At 47.0% G+C, this 19,249-nt stretch overlaps 1 protein-coding gene across 1 annotated transcript in view; it reads left to right on the top strand.

Moving 5' to 3' along the window:
- The first annotated feature begins 237 nt into the window (after positions 1-237).
- LRRC32 (leucine rich repeat containing 32) overlaps positions 238-19,249 on the top strand; it is a 46,274-nt gene continuing 27,262 nt past the window's right edge. The window contains exon 1 of the mRNA XM_083170262.1: positions 238-420. The gene's annotated coding sequence lies outside the window, so the exon portion shown is untranslated. The remainder of the gene's footprint in view (positions 421-19,249) is intronic.

Below are 19,249 nucleotides of genomic sequence, written 5' to 3'. Positions count from 1 at the left end.
CACTGCATTGGAGAGAGATCAGCCGGTTACCATACACTGGGGTTATACAAACCTGTATTACTGTAACATACACTATCGTTACTTGGATAACACGAGTCCTCCTGTGTTTGCCTTCTAGGTTCAAGTTTCTCTTTAACAATGATATAAATATTGTTCCAGCCCCAGTCCCTCCCATTAACACTTCTAGCACTAAGACCTAGTACACATCCTGCTCTTAACATAAATTAAAGCAGGCAGAGTCCCATATAAGGATATCAGGAAATTTCCCTTAAAATGTCTTAGTTCCTGTTGAGTTAGCGAAGTTTCCAGTCCGGCTCCCCACATAGGATCAGCCAGCCACAGGGATGAATGACTCCAGGGAACCTGCAGGATTATCACACACAGAGCCCAGGGTGCAGGTCACCCTCCACTATAGATAAGGTAACAGAAGTCAGTCACTGGCTGCCTGGGCAGATAGCACTATTCCCAGTGCATGGGACCTGGGAACATAGGACTATTCCCAGTGCATGGGTCCTGGGCACATACTGTAGGACTATTACCAGTGCATGGGACCTGGGCACATAGGACTATTCCCAGTGCATGGGACCTGGACATAACTGAGATCTACAGAGGACATTCCTCTACTATACAGTCCTGGTGTATCCATATTCTACTGTATGTGTATGTTGTGTGTTATGTTACTATGCATGTAGGGGTTGTGCAGGGTGATGTACTGGGAGCTGTCATTTTCCTGATGCCCCTGGATGTATAACAGTAGCAGGCAGTTATTACAGAACTGCAAGTATCACACGCACATATTCTGCCTCATAAAATATATACTGTATATTAGGGAAGAATTACACAAGCCATGGAATACCAGCAGCTGTAGGTCACAAGTCCTTCCCAGCATGCTGCTAACTATATATTGTTGTTTTGGTGGAAAGAGAACAAGGCTGAATGCATCTTTCTCAGCTTACAGCAAAGAACACTGAGTGCAGCAATATAAGTAGTATTGTTGCTGTAAGCTGTTGTGTTTGCAGCATACTGTAGCTTGCGTGCTGTGTTGTGTAGCCCCCCGCGTGCCGCTGTATGCTGGCCAGTTGTTTCTGCATGTTTATGGTCATGTTATAGTGTATTTGGGATTGTATTACACGGTGCTGCTACCATCCAGTCCACATAACTACTGTAATGTGGTGTTTACACTGTACTGCACTTCTGACACACTGCACTGTACGGTACTCCTGACATGCTGTACTGTACTCCTGTCACACTGCACTGTACGGTACTCCTGACACTCTGTGCTGTACTCCTGTCACACTGCACTGTACGGTACTCCTGACACTCTGTACTGTACTCCTGACACACTGCACTGTACGGTACTCCTGACATGCTGTACTGTACTCCTGTCACACTGCACTGTACGGTACTCCTGACACACTGTGCTGTACTCCTGTCACACTGCACTGTACTGTACTCCTGACACGCTGTACTGTACTCCTGACACACTGCACTGTACGGTACTCCTGACATGCTGTACTGTACTCCTGTCACACTGCACTGTACGGTACTCCTGACACACTGTGCTGTACTCCTGTCACACTGCACTGTACTGTACTCCTGACACGCTGTACTGTACTCCTGACACACTGCACTGTACGGTACTCCTGACACACTGCACTGTACTCTACTCCTGACACACTGCACTGTACTCTACTCCTGACACACTGCACTCCTGACACGCTGTACTGTACTCCTGACACACTGCACTGTACGGTACTCCTGACACACTGCACTGTACTGTACTCCTGACACACTGCACTGTACTCTACTCCTGACACACTGCACTCCTGACACGCTGTACGGTACTCCTCACACACTGCACTGTACTGTACTCCTGACACACTGTGCTGTACTCCTGTCACACTGCACTGTACGGTACGCCTGACACACTGTGCTGTACTCCTGACACACTGCGCTGTACTGTACTCCTGACACTCTGTGCTGTACTCCTGACACATTGCACTGTACGGTACTCCTGACACGCTGTACTGTACTTCTGTCACACTGCACTGTAAGGTACTCCTGACACACTGTGCTGTACTCCTGACACACTGCGCTGTACTGTACTCCTGACACTCTGTGCTGTACTCCTGACACACTGCGCTGTACTGTACTCCTGACACGCTGTACTGTACTCCAGTCACACTGCACTGTACGGTACTCCTGACACACTGTACTGTACTCCTGACACACTGCACTGTACTCCTGACACACTGCACTGTACTGTACTCCTGACACTCTGTGCTGTACTCCTGACACTCTGTGCTGTACTCCTGACACACTGCACTGTACTCCTGACACACTGTGCTGTACTCCTGACACACTGCGCTGTACTGTACTCCTGACACTCTATTCTGTACTCCTGACACACTGCACTGTACTCTACTCCTTACATACTGCACTGTACTGAACTCCGGACACACTGTGCTGTACTCCTAACACACTGTGCTGTACTCTACTCCTGACACGCTGTACTGTACTCCTGACACACAGCACTGTACTGTACTCCTGACACACTGCGCTGTACTGTACTCCTGACACACTGCGCTGTACTGTACTCCGGACACACTGCGCTGTACTGTACTCCTGACACACAGTGCTGTACTGTACTCCTGACACACAGTGCTGTACTGTACTCCTGACACACAGTGCTGTACTCCTGACACACAGTGCTGTACGGTACTCCTGACACACTGCACTGTACGGTACTCCTGACATGCTGTACTGTACTGCTGACTCACTGCACTGTACTGTACTCCTGACACATGGTGCTGTACTGTACTCCTGACACACTGTGCTGTACTCTACTCCTGACATACTGCACTGTACTGTACACCGGACACACTGTGCTGTACTCCTGACACACTGCGCTGTACTGTACTCCTGACATGCTGTACTGTACTCCTGTCACACTGCACTGTACTGTACTCCTGACACACTGCACTGTACTGTACTCCTGACACACTGTGCTGTACTACTGACACACTGTGCTGTACTGTACTCCTGACACACAGCACTGTACTGTACTCCTGACACACTACACTGTACTTTACTCCTGAAATACTGTGCTGTACTGTACTCCTGACACACTGTGCTGTACTACTGATTCACTGTGCTGTACTGTACTCCTGACACACTGTGCTGTAATCCTGACAAACTGCGCTGTACTGTACTCCTGACATACTGCGCTGTACTGTACTCCTGACACACTGCGCTGTACTGTACTCCTGACACACTGCGCTGTACTGAATTCCTGACACATTGTGCTGTACTGCACTCCTGACACACTGCGCTGTACTGCACTCCTGACACACTGCGCTGTACTCTACTCCTGACCCACTGTGCTGTATTCCTGACAAACTGCGCTGTACTGCACTCCTGACACACTGCGCTGTACTGCACTTCTGACACACTGTGCTATATAGTGGGTTCTATTGTTTCTGTGCAGGGTAAATACTGTACTGGCTGCTTTCTTTTTACACTGAAATTTAGATTTCAGTTTGAACACACCCCACCCATATCTTTCACACCAAACAAATAGTCTGGGTCCGACCCGGATCTCTGTGCGGTGTGAAAGCACCAACAGGAAAAACCCAGGTCCAGCAGCCCAGCATTCCGACCCAGGTTAAAAGAAGGGTTTTACCTGGGTCAGACCCGGGTTGCTGTGCACTGTAAACTGGTAACCCGGGTCGTCAGACCTGGGTCCTGTTTACACTATAGGGAGGAGGCAACATCACCTCAATGCGCTGCCTCCTCCCCTGTTCCCTGTTAACGCGCCACCACTCAGCCCCGCCCCGTGTGACGTCAGCGACCCAGTTTACTGCTGGGTCGCTGAGGGGAGCTTCACCTCCCAAATGCTAGGTTGTCCTCGGGACGGATCCGTGTCCATTTCCTGGGTGCGACCCGGTGTTTGCGATGTGAAAGCGGTATAACTCAACACAATAAAGCAAAGGTATTTACTAATAGATACAGGAACAGAAGACATGTGTAAGGTGCGAAGCGTAACCGGGATTACACATTTACAAAGAAATACTGTGTGGACACCGCCAAAGCTGTAGTAAGTCTGTGCAATCAAGGGCGGAGGTGACTACAAGTGTTGCAGATATTTCTTACAGTATAACCGAGTCACTGCATGTTCACTGGCCTTTAAGGAGATCATTATATCACTGCACACCGTATACCAAGTATTAGGACACTTCTATAACATCAGTAGGAGCTACTGTAAATGAATGACATCACTGGCACACATGTGACATGGACAACAGGCTAGGTAGGTGGTACCACAGTATCAGGCTAGGTAGGTGATACCGCAGGTAATAGGCTAGGTAGGTGATACTGCATGTAACAGGCTAGGTAGGTGATTATACAGGTAACAGTCTAGGTAGGTGATACTACAGGTAACAGGCTAGGTAGGTGATACTACAGGTAACAGGCTAGGTAGCTGATACTACAGGTAACAGGCTAGGTAGGTGATACTACAGGTAACAGGCATAGGCGAATCTAGAATTATGATAATGGGTGGTCCCAGATCTAGACACAACAGCAGCGGTACCTTTGCGCGGCGCAGCCGCGCGGCAAAAAGGGGGCGTGGTCTCATGGGAAGGAGGCGTGGCATCACAAAAAGGGGTGTGGTATTACACTTTAGACCATACACAGTAATGTCGATTACACATATTAGCAAACTCCATAATACCCATTACACATAAAGCCACACGCCATAATGCCAATTACACATAAGGCCACACACCATAATGCCCATTACACATTGTGCCACACATCATGATGCCCATTACATACTATATAACAAACCGTAATGCCCATTACATATTTGCCACATAAGTGCTGCTTACCTACGTGCTCATTGCTAGGGGGTTCTTGCTTGATGGCACACCATAGTACCCATTACACAGGATGCCGCACACCATACTACCCATTACACATGATGCCGCACACCATAGTACCCATTACACATGATGCCACGCACCATAGTACCCATTACACATGATGCCGCGCACCATAGTACCCATTACACATGATGCCGCGCACCATAGTACCCATTACACATGATGCTGCACACATAATGGGGGTTATTCTAATCCACTCTTTCTGACAAAATCCTTCTTAGATGGACAAAACCATGTGCACTGCAGGGGGGCAGATGTAACATGTGCAAAGAGAGTTAGATTTGGGTGAGTTATTTTGTTTCTGTGCAGGGTAAATATGGACTGCTTTATTTTTACACTGCAATATAGATCTCACTTTGAAGTAAAACCCCACCCAAATCTAATTCTATCTGCACAAGTAACATCTGCCCCCCTGCAGTGCACATGGTTTTGCCCATCTAAGAAGGATTTTGTCAGAAAGAGTGGATTAGAATAAGGCCCAATGTCCCTTACACATGAGGCTGCACACATAATGTCCCTTACACATGATGCTGCACACATAATGCCCCTTACACATGATGCTGTACACATAATGCCCCTTACACATGATGCTGCACACCGTAATGCCCCTTACACATTAAGCCACACATTATGCGTAATGCCCCCACATACTGCCACTTGTAGCGTCCCTTAAGCAATGCCCCCAAAAGTGCCACTTACAGTAAATTTTTATATGAGCCTTCGCTGCTGCTGCAGGGAGAGATGGAGAGCGGTGCAGCTGCTTCTATGGGAAGAGGAGCAGAGCGCAGCGCAGAGCACGCTCCCACTCCCCTCCTGGTGTCCCCTCTAGCTGAGGGGACATTTGAAATATTGTGCGCGCTGTTGTTGTGCGTGACGTCGGGGGAGCACGCCGGGCGCCGGCACCATATGATTAAAGGGGGGGCGGGCTGAGGTGAAAGCGGGGAGAAGAATTGGAGCGGAAGCTGCAGGGGTGACAGTCATTGACAGCTGGGCAGAGAGCAGGGGGCTGTATTCAGAGCACTGCAGGTCACGGCTGTTTGAAAGAATACCCCTTTCACAACAGAAAATGCAGGGATTTACCCGGGAATATGGTCCCAGGATCATGCAGGGACATTCCCAGGCTGACCCCTTATACACCAGCCTAGTCCCTGCATTTTCTGGTGTGAGAGGGAGAGACAACCACTCCCCTCTCCCTACCCCCCTTTAACCAACCAGCTATATCTTCGGAACCAACTGACCCATTTACATGAGACCAGTATCATATTGAAGAACTTTTGAGTTGGCTTCGAATGATTTTAGTCCTGTGAAACTGGGCTGTTTGGTTCCAGAGAAATCTGCCCTCAAAGAACATAAACACTCATGAAATTAGATTTAAGAAATTAAAAAAACGGTTTAACCTCAATATCCCTGGAACCAATTAACCCATATGAATCCAGCCTGGTATCAGATTGAAGGCCCAGCGATTTAGGTTCGACTAGATCAACCTCGAGCTTCAGTGATGCCGAAGGGGGAACTGGCAACCGTTGAACTGGGTGGGGGTCGGACTTAGTGGGTTATCCTATAGAGAAAACGTTCCAGCTTTGCCTGGCCATATATCCGGTTCCTAGAGGGCTAGAGACACGGGGCTGGGCTCGTTGGAAAGCCCTGATCCTCAGCTACAAAATGGGCTAATGGGTGGTCCTGTGCACCCCCGGACCACCCCCTAGATTCGCCTATGGTAACAGGCTAGGAAGGTGATTATACAGGTAACAGGATTGGTAGGTGATTATACAGGTAACAGGATAGGTAGGTGATACTACAGGTAACAGGCTAGGTAGTTGATTGTACAGGTAACAGGCTAGGTAGGTGATACTACAGGTAACAGGCTAGGTAGTTGATTGTACAGGTAACAGGCTAGGTAGGTGATACTACAGGTAACAGGCTAGGAAGGTGATTATACAGGTAACAGGATTGGTAGGTGATTATACAGGTAACAGGCTAGGTAGTTGATTGTACAGGTAACAGGCTAGGTAGGTGATACTACAGGTAACAGGCTAGGAAGGTGATTATACAGGTAACAGGATTGGTAGGTGGTTATACAGGTAACAGGATAGGTAGGTGATACTACAGGTAACAGGCTAGGTAGGTGATACTACAGGTAACAGGATAGGTAGGTGATTATACAAGTAACAGGATTGGTAGGTGATTATACAGGTAGCAGGCTAGGTAGGTGATACTACAGGTAACAGGCTAGGTAGGTGATACTGCAGGTAACAGGCTAGGTAGGTGATACAGCAGGTAACAGGATAGGTAGGTGATTATACAGGTAACAGGATAGGTAGGTGATACTACAGGTAACAGGCTAGGTAGGTGATACTACAGGTAACAGGATAGGTAGGTGATTTTACAAGTAACAGGATTGGTAGGTGATTATACAGGTAGCAGGCTAGGTAGGTGATACTACAGGTAACAGGTTAGGTAGGTGATTATACAGGTAACAGGTAGGTAGGTAGGTGATAATACAGATAACAAGCTAGGTAGGTGATATTACAGGTAACAGGCTAGGTAGGTGATACTGCAGGTAACAGGCTAGGTAGGTGATACAGCAGGTAACAGGATAGGTAGGTGATTATACAGGTAACAGGATAGGTAGGTGATACAGCAGGTAACAGGATAGATAGGTAGGTGATTATACAGGTAACATGATTGGTAGTTGATCATACAGGTAATAGGCTAGGTAGGTGATACTGCAGGTAACAGGATAGGTAGGTGATACTACAGGTAACAGGCTAGGTAGGTGATTATACAGTTAACAGGATAGGTAGGTGATTATACAGGTAATAGGCTAGGTAGGTGATACTGCAGGTAACAGGCTAGGTAGGTGATACTACAGGTAACAGGCTAGGTAGGTGATACTACAGGTAACAGGCTAGGTAGGTGATACTGGAGGTAACAGGCTAGGTAGGTGATACTACAGGTAACAGGCTAGGTAGGTAATTATACAGGTAACAGGATAGGTAGGTGATACTACAGGTAACAGGATAGATAGGTGATATTACAGGTAATAGGCTAGGTAGGTGATACTACAGGTAACAGGATAGGTAGGTGATATTACACGTAACAGGATTGGAATTTTTTTCTTTTTCAAAGCTGCAAACACAAATTAAACTATGTTAATTTAAAGTCAAGCTAATTAAATTTCCGTTAAATTTAAATACCGTGTGTAAAATTTTATCCTTAAAAATAAGAAGTTGAATGCAAGTCAGTTTTGCGGACGCACATTGAGTGTTTGCACACAGCGCACTCTCAGAGCATCATGCAAATCTAAAGGAGCTGCGGACTCACGTGTACTTGCAGCTTTATCTTTCGGAAAGCGATATACGTTAACCAGTAGGACCTCTAGCATCTGTGCTTTTGTCCAGTAGGACCTCTTGGATCTGTCTCCTCGAAGGCAGCGGCCATTTTTAGACGGACATTTTCAGCAGATTCCTTAAGGACGGCCAGACCCATTGGAATCCGCAGAGGCCATGCACCTCCACAGCGCCGGCTTCCCCAAACCACCGCTTGGGCTGCAGTGCCATTGTTATGCCAGTGGGGCACAGAGGGATCTCTAGCAGCAGTGAGAGAGATGGCGCAAAGGAGCACTGATAATGATGGCGGCTATGAATCTGAGCGCAAGGTATATAGGCATATGCTGTAAGCATACAACTCTGCACACAGGTAAATACCTACATATAGGGCCTTATTCTGGTTGGTTCGGTGAAACGTACGTACGTTCCGTATCACCGTACGTTTCCCGTACGCGGACGGTGAACACAAGTCCGCCCACAAAACAGCCGCACACGGACGGTCACAAACACCGACAAAGGGGAGTGGCGTACACTTGAGCATACGCCACCGTATACGGACGGGTCTCCTCTCAGCCACCGATAACTGGCGTACAACAGAGCGTACTCCACCGTATATGGATGGGTCTCGTCCGTTTTCCCACCGACATCTTGCGTATATCTGAGCGTACGCCACAGTGTAAGTAGAAATTGAGTTCAAAAACATCCTTGTTGCTCTTAGACGTGGTTTATGTGTCTTTTTCCTAATAAAAAACTGGTATGTTTGTGTTACAGTGAAAAAGTTGACACATGTCGACTCCTGTGAATTGAGTGTCCTGCTTTTTAAAGTATACAAAAACACTTACTGAATGGGTGTAGATGGTTATAAAATAACTACCTTGACATATATAAGCAGGTCTTAGAATGAATCTTACCTAAAATGAAACCAACCTTTACATGTAGAGAAGTGTAGAAAGATAAGGGCCCTTATTCAGGTTCATTCGTTCGCATACACACACGCACGCAGTGTTACACTTGATAACAGCACGTACGCATCTTGCAGAGTCACGCCTATAGGGCTTGCGAACTCATGCGTTCGCACCCATACTAAAAAGGGTGTGGCCTTTCATTGCGTGCAATTAAAACTGCTCGCACGCGCCAACACATTTTCACACGCACCATAGTGTGCGTGCGAACATGCTCTTGTCCATAATATATATGTTGCATATGTGAGTTGACACATGTCGACTAATGTTGACAGTGCAAACATGCTACACATGGCAGAGTGAAAATGTACATAAAGGTATGTTATATAAGGGCAATTAATAAATTAATACATTTGTGGCCTACAATTCACCTTACCATAATAATTTAAATGTGTCTGCTAACACTTGTTTGGTTTTGTGATGCAAACTGAAGTAGAGCAGAGTTAAATGATTGTCACAATCAAGCAATAATTGGTCACAATGGTGTTCAGGTGCTATTGATTTCCCCATTTCGCTACTGTGTTTTAAGTGTACGAATGAGCAGTTCACAAGAAGTATGGTGTGCGAAACTGAAAACCTGCTTTGAGCTTGCAAAAGTTTTGGAGTTTGTGTGGGAACAATCCCTGTTGCAGTCATGCGAAAGCAAACCCACCACTCGAAGTGAACGCCCACGTGTACGCCCATGTGTACGCCCAGTTTTGCTCATTATACTGGATGCGCCTATACAAACGCCCACATCACGCCTACTGGCTAAACCTTCGCTCGGACGACAGAAACCGCTTGAAGATTGCTTGCGAATAGGAATTTCGCAGTTTGCACATGCGCATTGCGTACACTGCACATGCGCAATGGGAGCAGTTGGGTGATACATGCGAATTCGCATGCGAACGTGTCAATGTGAATAAGGGCCAAGGTTCCAATGTGTTTGAGGGCTGTGTGTGGCTTGCAGGTAGTGAAATCATGGTTTTCACTTAATAGGCTGCAGCATTGCTTATTGCATTCAGGTGTAGTAATCAGCGTTAATTAGCAGACCCAGGCGTCCGCTCTCATGCGGTATCTCTAGGGGTGGTCTGGAGCTATCTTTGGCGTCCGCCTGTTTTTGGCCCAAAATGCACGGTGCGTTCGCCGATCGAGGCGGTTGTAGCACCATACATTTTTGGTGCACACCCCCATGTACGCCCATGTTTACGCCCAGTTTTCTTCATTATTTTGGCCGCTCCCCTAAAAACGCCCACATGCCGCCCACAATGACCGTGCTATTGCGGACAGGTTTTTTCGCACGGAGAGACCCGTCTGTGAGCGGTGTGATGTCGCCGCGCCTGCGCATTGCGAAAGCTACGCATGCGCAGAACAGAAAAAAACCCGATCCGACCACGTACGGTCCCACCGCACCAAGCAGAATAACCCCCATTGTGTAAACACAAAGGTATTTATTTACTAAGATGGGAGTTCTATTGCAGATGGGATGTTGCTCTGGGCAACCAATCAGATTATATCTATTAACTTCTAGATAGTGCCAAATAAATAAGTATAATCTGATTTGTTGATATGGGCAACCTCCCATCTTTAATAGAACTAGCAGCTTAGTAAATGTATCCCAATGTGGTGTAATTACGGCCTGCGGGAGGAGGCAGGCAGGTTGGTACAGCAGGGAACGTGGTGGGGCACAAGGGGGTATAATGGAGGGAAATATGATGCTCTATTGTGGGGAGATTGCATCATCATTGCCCATCCCACTACTATACTGAGATCAGTCTCATTGTGGAGCAGGAGGTGGGGCCAGGGTCAAAGGTGGGGATGCACAAACATCCACCGCCCCACTTCGCCGCACATCGCCGGCTACCGTTTCGATAATAATCGCATATGCACTAAGATATGTGATTATTATCGCATAGGACATCCCTTGCATTAAGAGCTGCCCTTTGTGAAGCAGTCAGCGATGTTTTCAGTGGGTCCGCGGCGGCTCCCCACTCCTCCTGTGCCCTCCTTGCTGCAGGGACTCCTGATGTCCGCGCCGGCTCCTCCTCCTCCCTGCACCGGAAGGTGAAGCACGGTGCTAAGAAGGTCACTGGTCCGGGCAGCACAGCAGGAGGCTGCCCGGACATCAGATGAGGGGGAAGTGGAGTGGCCAGTGCGGGGCGGCCAGGTATAATGTTATATTATGCAAATTATAGATGTTACTGATTGGTTGCAATGGGCCACTCCTCCTCTGGCTCATTTCTCCTCCCTTATCACCGCTTCATACATCTACCCCTTAGTCTGTTGAAAGTAGCTTCATACCTGTATCACATTTACAGTAACCTGACTGCCCACATACAGCGCATGAGACCATTCTGTGTGTCCAAACATCTTTTATCCTATCAAAGAACATCAAAGGGACTCTGGGAGTGGGGGCGGGCCATGTGATGCCATGACGCCACACGGTAGTCGTGCAATGCTTCTCTGGGAATGTTTTGGAGAGCCAAGTTATCTTTATGGGCCCCTTAGGCCATGCTGGGCCCTAGGCAGCCAATTAGGTTGCCTTGTGGAAAATTCACCTCTGGGTACATAAAGGGCCAGATGTACTAAGCTTGAAAAGTGATAAAATGGAGAGTGATAAACCGCCAGCCAATCAGCTCCTACCTGTCATGTCACAGACTGTGTTTGAAAAAATGACAGGCAGGAGCTGATTGATTGGTTTTTTATCGCTCGCCATTTATCACTTTTCATGGCTCAGTACATCAAAGGGATTCAAGGGGCGGAGAAGGTGCATTTTTGGGGATCTTCCCTGTTTATTGTGGAATCAATAACCTGTTTTCTTTTTGCAGAATGCTTTCATATTTGATAGCGTGGAGAGAGATAAAGTACAGCCAGCTCCTAATTGCCATGTTACAGGCTGTTTGAGAAGTGACAGTTGGGGGCTTATTGGCTGGTACTTTGGTCCAGATGTATCAAGCTTGAAAAAAATGATAAAGTGGAAATTGATAAACAACCAGCCAATCAGCTCCTACTTGTCATTTTTCAAACCCAGTCTGTGACATGGCAGTTAGGAGCTGATTGGCTGCCTGTTTATCACTCACCAACCCACGTGCCCATTGGGATAAATATTTGGCAGTTATTATATTACACGAATATGCAAATCTTAACAGCAGCTAAATGACACAAGGCCAATGAATCCCGTTTCTGGATTTGGCGTCCCTTTAACAATGGTTTATTCTTCCCCCTCCTTCTGCCGGTGACAGGTCCCCGACCGGCACAGAATACCGTTAAAGTGTTCAGCCTGGGAACCGACTGGGTGCCTATAATTAGCATGAAATCAAAATGCAATAAACACACCATTGATACTACACAATACAGTTCTCCTACTGAACCTGTCTCTGCAAGGTCGGCCCGAGGGCAGGCAAAAGCCATGAGAAATATATAGATTAATAACAAGGTAAACTACAAAACACTGATGTGATTGTTATTATAAGCACTTGTCTGACATAAAACGGAACCGCGCCGTTCTTCCCACCTTCCCACTTCAGGAAAAACTTGTTTTACTCTCTGGTAGTTTGGGAAGACTCTGCTGTCAGCCGTTACTGCATTGTACCAGAGAGCAGTCTGCAGGGAGGGATCACAGAAGCTACAGGTACTGATGTTACACTGGCCCTATCTTTATAGACAGAGGACCAGGATACTTCCCTGACAGTAAGTCTCATTTGCCTGTCCTTGCATGCCAACAGTTTCTCCCTATAGTATTGTTTTATACTAATTCACTAGGAGGCATTATTATATGCGTTAGTAAATGCCAGGGGCGCTTACTAACTCCATATAATAATAAAAAAGGGAGGAGGGGGGTCTGTGAGCAGATGCCCCGCAGGCACCCACCTATACAGGGGTGCCAACAGGTCAGCCGGGCCCTGGTAAAACGGAGGGCTTGGCCTCTGGTGGAGGTGGGGCCTTCAGGAGGGGGCATGGCTATACGCCGGTGAAAAATAAATAAACAAGAGGGAGAGAGAGTACAGGCAGCAGCTGCAGCTGTCTCTCTCCTCAGCTCAGCAAAAGGCACTGAGCAGCGTGTGCTGAGCTGGGGAGAGAGGCTGTGCTGCAGGTCCTTTACCACGTGCAGTGGGGGATAGAGAGAAGCCGGACGGTCACGTCACCGCTGGACGGAAGACGGAAGCCGGAGTAGGTCGTTTGAAAACTGCGTGAGGAATAGGAGGAGACCCAACGCAGGATTTCTGATGACGTCAACGCGTTTCGTTTCCCCAATTGCCTGGAAACTTTCTCAAAATGTATTTTTCATGGGAGCGTGGCCACGCCCCCTTCATGTCACCGGGGCTTGGCCGACCTATCAGCGCCCCTGCCGACAATGCCTAGGTCGGCAGTCACTACTCACTAGGTCGACCACTATTAGTTGACAGTGATTATGTCGACACCTAAGACTGGTCGACATACCTTAGGTCGACAGGGCTTAATGTCGACATGGGACATGGTCGACACTCAAAAGGTCAACACAAGTTTTTCGTGTTTTTTTTTTTTTTTGTTACAAACTATTCGGCTCATACTTTTCTATCCAATTGGGCATAGAGTGAGGATGTAATAGTGTGACGAGTGGAGCGTGGCTTGACGAAGGGACGCGGTACACTGATACGGTGTTCATGTCGACATAGACAACAATAAAAAGTGTGTCAACCTTTTAAGTGTCGATCATGTCCATGTCAACCTTAACCTTGTGTGACCTGTCACTGTCGACCTATGGATGGTTACAGCATTGCAGCATACAGATGTCACAGCATAGTACATACTCCTCAGTATGTTCCAGTGTTTCCTACTGTAGCCCACACCCCGGCCTATCACCTGGGCAGCTTTTCCACCATCAGGAGCCCTGACCCTCTGCCCTGGAAACACTTATATCAGGAGAGCACAGCTGCTGCTAATCAGCCCAACCCTGGTCACATCAGTTTCCCTGCTGCTGCTCTAAAACCTGGACCGGATCCTCCACATTACCTTCATGTGGAGGTAAGTTGTTCCTGCCACACTATACAGGGCCCTACTGGCCATCAGGATATGGTCATTTAGTCACCAGCAAGTAGGTCAACATGCAGGAAGGTCAACATGAATTAATGTCCACAGACAGGAAGGTCGACATGACTTAAGGTCGACATGCACGGATGTTGGCATGGTTTAAGGTCGACACAACTAATATTTGTCGACCTATTTGCTGGTGACCCAATGCTCCATACCCCTGGCCATCAAACCAATGGCCTGCTGGAGAGTGCTGGGCTGGCCCCATGCAGCACAGCATTGTGGCTGCTAACCCGTTCCCCAGCCGTTTGTTGCTGGAACACAGATAGATGAGGAGTACCGTGAGGCCAGGCCCCCATGAGAATTGGCCACACCCCATGGTCCTGTGCCCGCCTCCTTTTTCATGCTCTGTGAAGTGCTGTCTATCACTGCTGGTGTACTATACACGCGTGACTGTGTGTGTGTGTGTGTGTAGGCGTGTATGTATAAATGGAAGCGGTACATCTGTCAAAATGAACTTAGGTCTACAGTCATTAGGTCGACCCCACTAGGTCGACTGGCAGGAAGGTCGACCTGACTTAAGGTCGACATGGGCCAAGGTCGACATGACTTAAGGTCGAATTTGCATAAAGGTCGACATGAGGAAGGTCGACTGGTCATAAGGTCGACATGGGTTTTTCACTGTTTTTTTATCCGAATGTCGACACAGTCGACATGGACACAGTTGGCAATGAGAATCGGACCCTCGCATCACTCGCTTTGCTCGCGATGCTTCGGGCTCGGTGCCTCGCTGCGCTCGGCACACTATTTTATTCTCCCACCACGCCCTAGTGGATGGTAGGACATGAAATACCGCCTGTCGGCACATGTCAGCTCAAAAAACTGTGAAAAACCCATGTCGACCTTATGACCAGTCGACCTTCCTCATGTCGACCTTTATGCAAATTCGACCTTAAGTCATGTCGACCTTGGCCCATGTCGACCTTAAGTCAGGTCGACCTTCCTGCCAGTCGACCTAGTGGGGTCGACCTAATGACTGTAGACCTAAGTTCATTCTAATAGATGACCGCTTCCCGTATAAATACTGTATATATAATGCCGCCCATCAGTCATTTGTGTTCATTGTCTCCTGTTACAATGTAGAACAATACCTGACATGCCTTTGATCTTAGATTTCACCTGGAAATCACCTGAAATATTGGGGAAACCAGATCAGGTCAGACAGCGTCAGGATTAGTGTGAGACAGCCCGGGGAGCAGGAAGAGGTGACATTCCACCCCGGTGACATAAACGCGGAACTGAGCAAAACAATACTATGTCATATGAAACAACACTAACCTCTCCCTTGTGAAAATAACAGGGTAAATAATAAAGTTACTGCAGCCGTCATATAAAAAGAGCTTCAAATTATTATTAAAAATATTATTACTATTATTATTATTATTATTATTATTAATAATAATTATATTTAACATCTCCCAATTAAACAGCGCCTTATTTGGAAAAGAAAATGCAGTGGTACAGAAGTTTGCACTTGGCGCAGCTACAGGGCGGAATGCACCTCAGTACGCAAAATTAATGAATGTTTCATTTAGTGGTTGGTACATACTTGCCTACTTTTGAAAACTAGTTTCAGGGAGATTATAGTTGGTAGTAGAATTTTGCACAGTGTCCCATTGAGGGGGCGTGTCATTCTCCACTTAAAGAGCGTGTCTAGTTCCATGTATGGAGACATTGTGATAAGAGATTGTGAATGTGGCACCTAGAAGCGTGGGTGTTTACTGCTACATCTGTGAGTCAATCTTTTAAAATGACTTATATCCAAATGTAGATGAGCCCCAGAGCAGTTAGTAAGAGATATTATACTGTACTTGCTAAAGTGCTGGGAAATGGTGCTGATGATTCAATGTAAATGTATCTGTCTCTCATTCCTTTTTTCCCCCAAAATGTATCAGTGCAATGTGGGCTAGGTGACATGAGGGAGATTGCTAGACTAATGAGGGAAAGAGGGAGATTGCTGCTATGTCAGGGAGTCTCCTGTAGAATGCAATAAGGGAGGTAACTATGGTGTAACAGTGTAATGTGGGCTAGGTGACATGAGGGAGATTGCTAGACTAATGAGGGAGAGAGGGAGATTGCTGCTATGTCAGGGAGTCTCCTGCAGAATGCAGGAGGGGGGATGTAACTATGATGTAACAGTGTAATGTGCTCTAGGTGACATGAGGGAGATTGCTAGACTAATGAGGGAGAGAGGGAGATTGCTGCTATGTCAGGGAGTCTCCTGTAGAATGCAATAAGGGAGGTAACTATGGTGTAACAGTGTAATGTGGGCTAGGTGACATGAGGGAGATTGCTAGACTAATGAGGGAGAGAGGGAGATTGCTGCTATGTCAGGGAGTCTCCTGCAGAATGCAGAAGGGGGGTACCTATGATGTAACAGTGTAATGTGGGATAGGTGACATGAGGGAGATTGCTAGTCTAATGAGGGAGAGAGGGAGATTGTTGCTATGTCAGGAAGTCCCCTGCAGAATGCAGGAGGGGAGGTAACTATGATGTTACAGGGTAATGTGGGCTAGGTGACATGAGGGAGATTGCTAGACTAATGAGGGAGAGAGGGAGATTGCTGCTATGTTAGGGAGTCTCCTGCAGAATGCAGGAGGGGAGGTAACTATGGTGTAACAGTGTAATGTGGGCTAGGTGACATGAGGGAGATTGCTAGACTAATGAGGGAGAGAGGGAGATTGCTGCTATATCAGGGAGTCTCCTGCAGAATGCAGGAGGGGAGGTAACTATGGTGTAACAGTGTAATGTGGGCTAGGTGACATGAGGGAGATTGCTAGACTAATGAGGGAGAGAGGGAGATTGCTGCTATGTCAGGGAGTCTCCTGCAGTATGCAGGAGGGTTGGCAACTATGGGTTGGTATGTAGAATGTGGACATTTGGACGAGCACTGACTCAGCTCACAGTAAATGGACTGTGTCCGTGTACCCGTTTCCTGGTGAAATGTATTTTCTCTCTGTGTAGAAGAAACGACGGCAAAAGACATTTGAAAACAGGAAACTTCTTGGGTACAGCTGAGAAATGAAGGAAAACATCTTTTGTTGAAATGCGGAGGAAACGGCTGTCGCTCTGGTGTGTGGGGGCGAGTCTCAGATAAACACATTTCACTTAGAAGACCCCAGTGGGATCTGGAGACCCTAATTGTACTCTCTGGGGGAAGGGGTGAAGGGACGTAACATTAAATGCAGCCGTGCTTGTAATCAGGAAACCAAAGTGGACCAGAGCGGATATATATGGAATATTAATTCCTTGAGATGCTCCGTACATTAATATAGTAGTGTTATATTTATTGTTTTGTTCCATTTGATACTGATATTAATTCAAAGTCTCTTCCAATTTTCCATTTTGGGCTGTCGTCCGGCATCAGCCAATCAACCAGCATATTGAGGGCCTGTTTATTATCTTTTCGTTTCTACAAAGGCAGGTGAGAGCCAGCAGGGCATAGCTGCCTACCCTCCTGCATTCTGTAGGAGACTCCCTCAAATAGCAGCAATCTCCCTCTCTCCCTCATTAGTCTAGCAATCTCCCTCATATCACCTAGCCCACATTACACTGTTACATCATAGTTACCTCCCCCCCTGCATTCTTCAGGAGACTCCCTGACATAGCAGCAATCTCCCTCTCTCCCTCATTAGTCTAGCAATCTCCCTCATGTCACCTAGCCCACATTACACTGTTACATCATAGTTACCTCTCTCCTGCATTCTGCAGGAGACTCCCTCAAATAGCAGCAATCTCCCTCTCTCCCTCATAAGTCTAGCAATCTCCCTCATATCACCTAGCCCACATTACACTGTTACATCATAGTTACCTCCCCTCCTGCATTCAGCAGGAGACTCCCTCAAATAGCAGCAATCTCCCTGATTAGTCTAGCAATCTCCCTCATTTCACCTAGCCCACATTACACTGGTACAATTGGTAATGTAGCCGTTATACAGAAGAAGCAATGTACGGGCACACGGGGAAAGCACAGGAGCAATATTGAAGTCCCCTGGTATTTTCAGGGCTATCTTCACTGTGGGCCCCTGGGAAAAGCAATGCACAGGGGCCACTACCTTGTGCTGTTGTGTCGTGGGAGGGGGGGGAGGCAATAAGCTGCAGGGATATGATGACTGTTGGGGTGGGGGGCTCATATGAGATATATATAATTATTATTATTATTTATTTATATGGCGCCACAAGAGATCTGCAGCGCCCAATTACAGAGCACATAAGTAAGCAAAACAGGAGACAGTGACTTACAGCTGAATACAATGGAGGACAAGTACAGGGTACATACACATAGCTGCACCAGCTGAGGGCACTGGCATAAGTAGCAGGGTGGCAGTTACTGCAGGATTTGGTGCCATTGAAGATAGTTTAAATAAGAGAAGGAAAAGAACAGGAGGGCCCTGCTCGTGACAGCTTACATTCTAAAGAGAGAGATATGAGATAGCCTGTGCGGAGCAATCTGAGCAAAGATCGCTCAGCACACAGCGCTGTGTCAGTGATGTGTGCTGAGACACCGCATCGATATGGACCACGCTATCGCTATCGCTCCAACGCATGGAGAGATGTAGGGGAATTTTCTAAGCGATCTAGTCAAATTAAGTCAGATCGCTTAGAAAATGGGCTGAAATTGATCCGTGTGTAGACTGGGACCGTATATGTGACAGATAGATAGATAGATAGATAGATAGGTAGATATGTGATAGATAGGTAGATAGATAGGTAGGTAGATAGATAGATATTTGATAGATTGATACAAAGGTAGGTAGTTAGATAGGTAGGTAGATAGATAGATGATAGATAGATAGATAGATAGATAGATAGATAGATAGATAGGTAGGTAGATAGATATTTGATAGATTGATAGATAGGTAGGTAGGTAGGTAGATAGATAGATATGTGACAGATAGATAGGTAGGTAGGTATATAGGTAGGTAGATAGATAGATAGATAGATATTAGATAGGTAGATAGATAGA

This window comes from Crinia signifera, chromosome 2 (genome assembly GCF_055691185.1).
Source record: "Crinia signifera chromosome 2, ASM5569118v1, whole genome shotgun sequence".
Classification (NCBI taxonomy): Eukaryota; Metazoa; Chordata; class Amphibia; order Anura; family Myobatrachidae; genus Crinia; species Crinia signifera.
The sequence above is the reverse complement of the archived record's forward strand: the minus strand, read 5'-3'. Positions and strand labels throughout refer to the sequence as shown.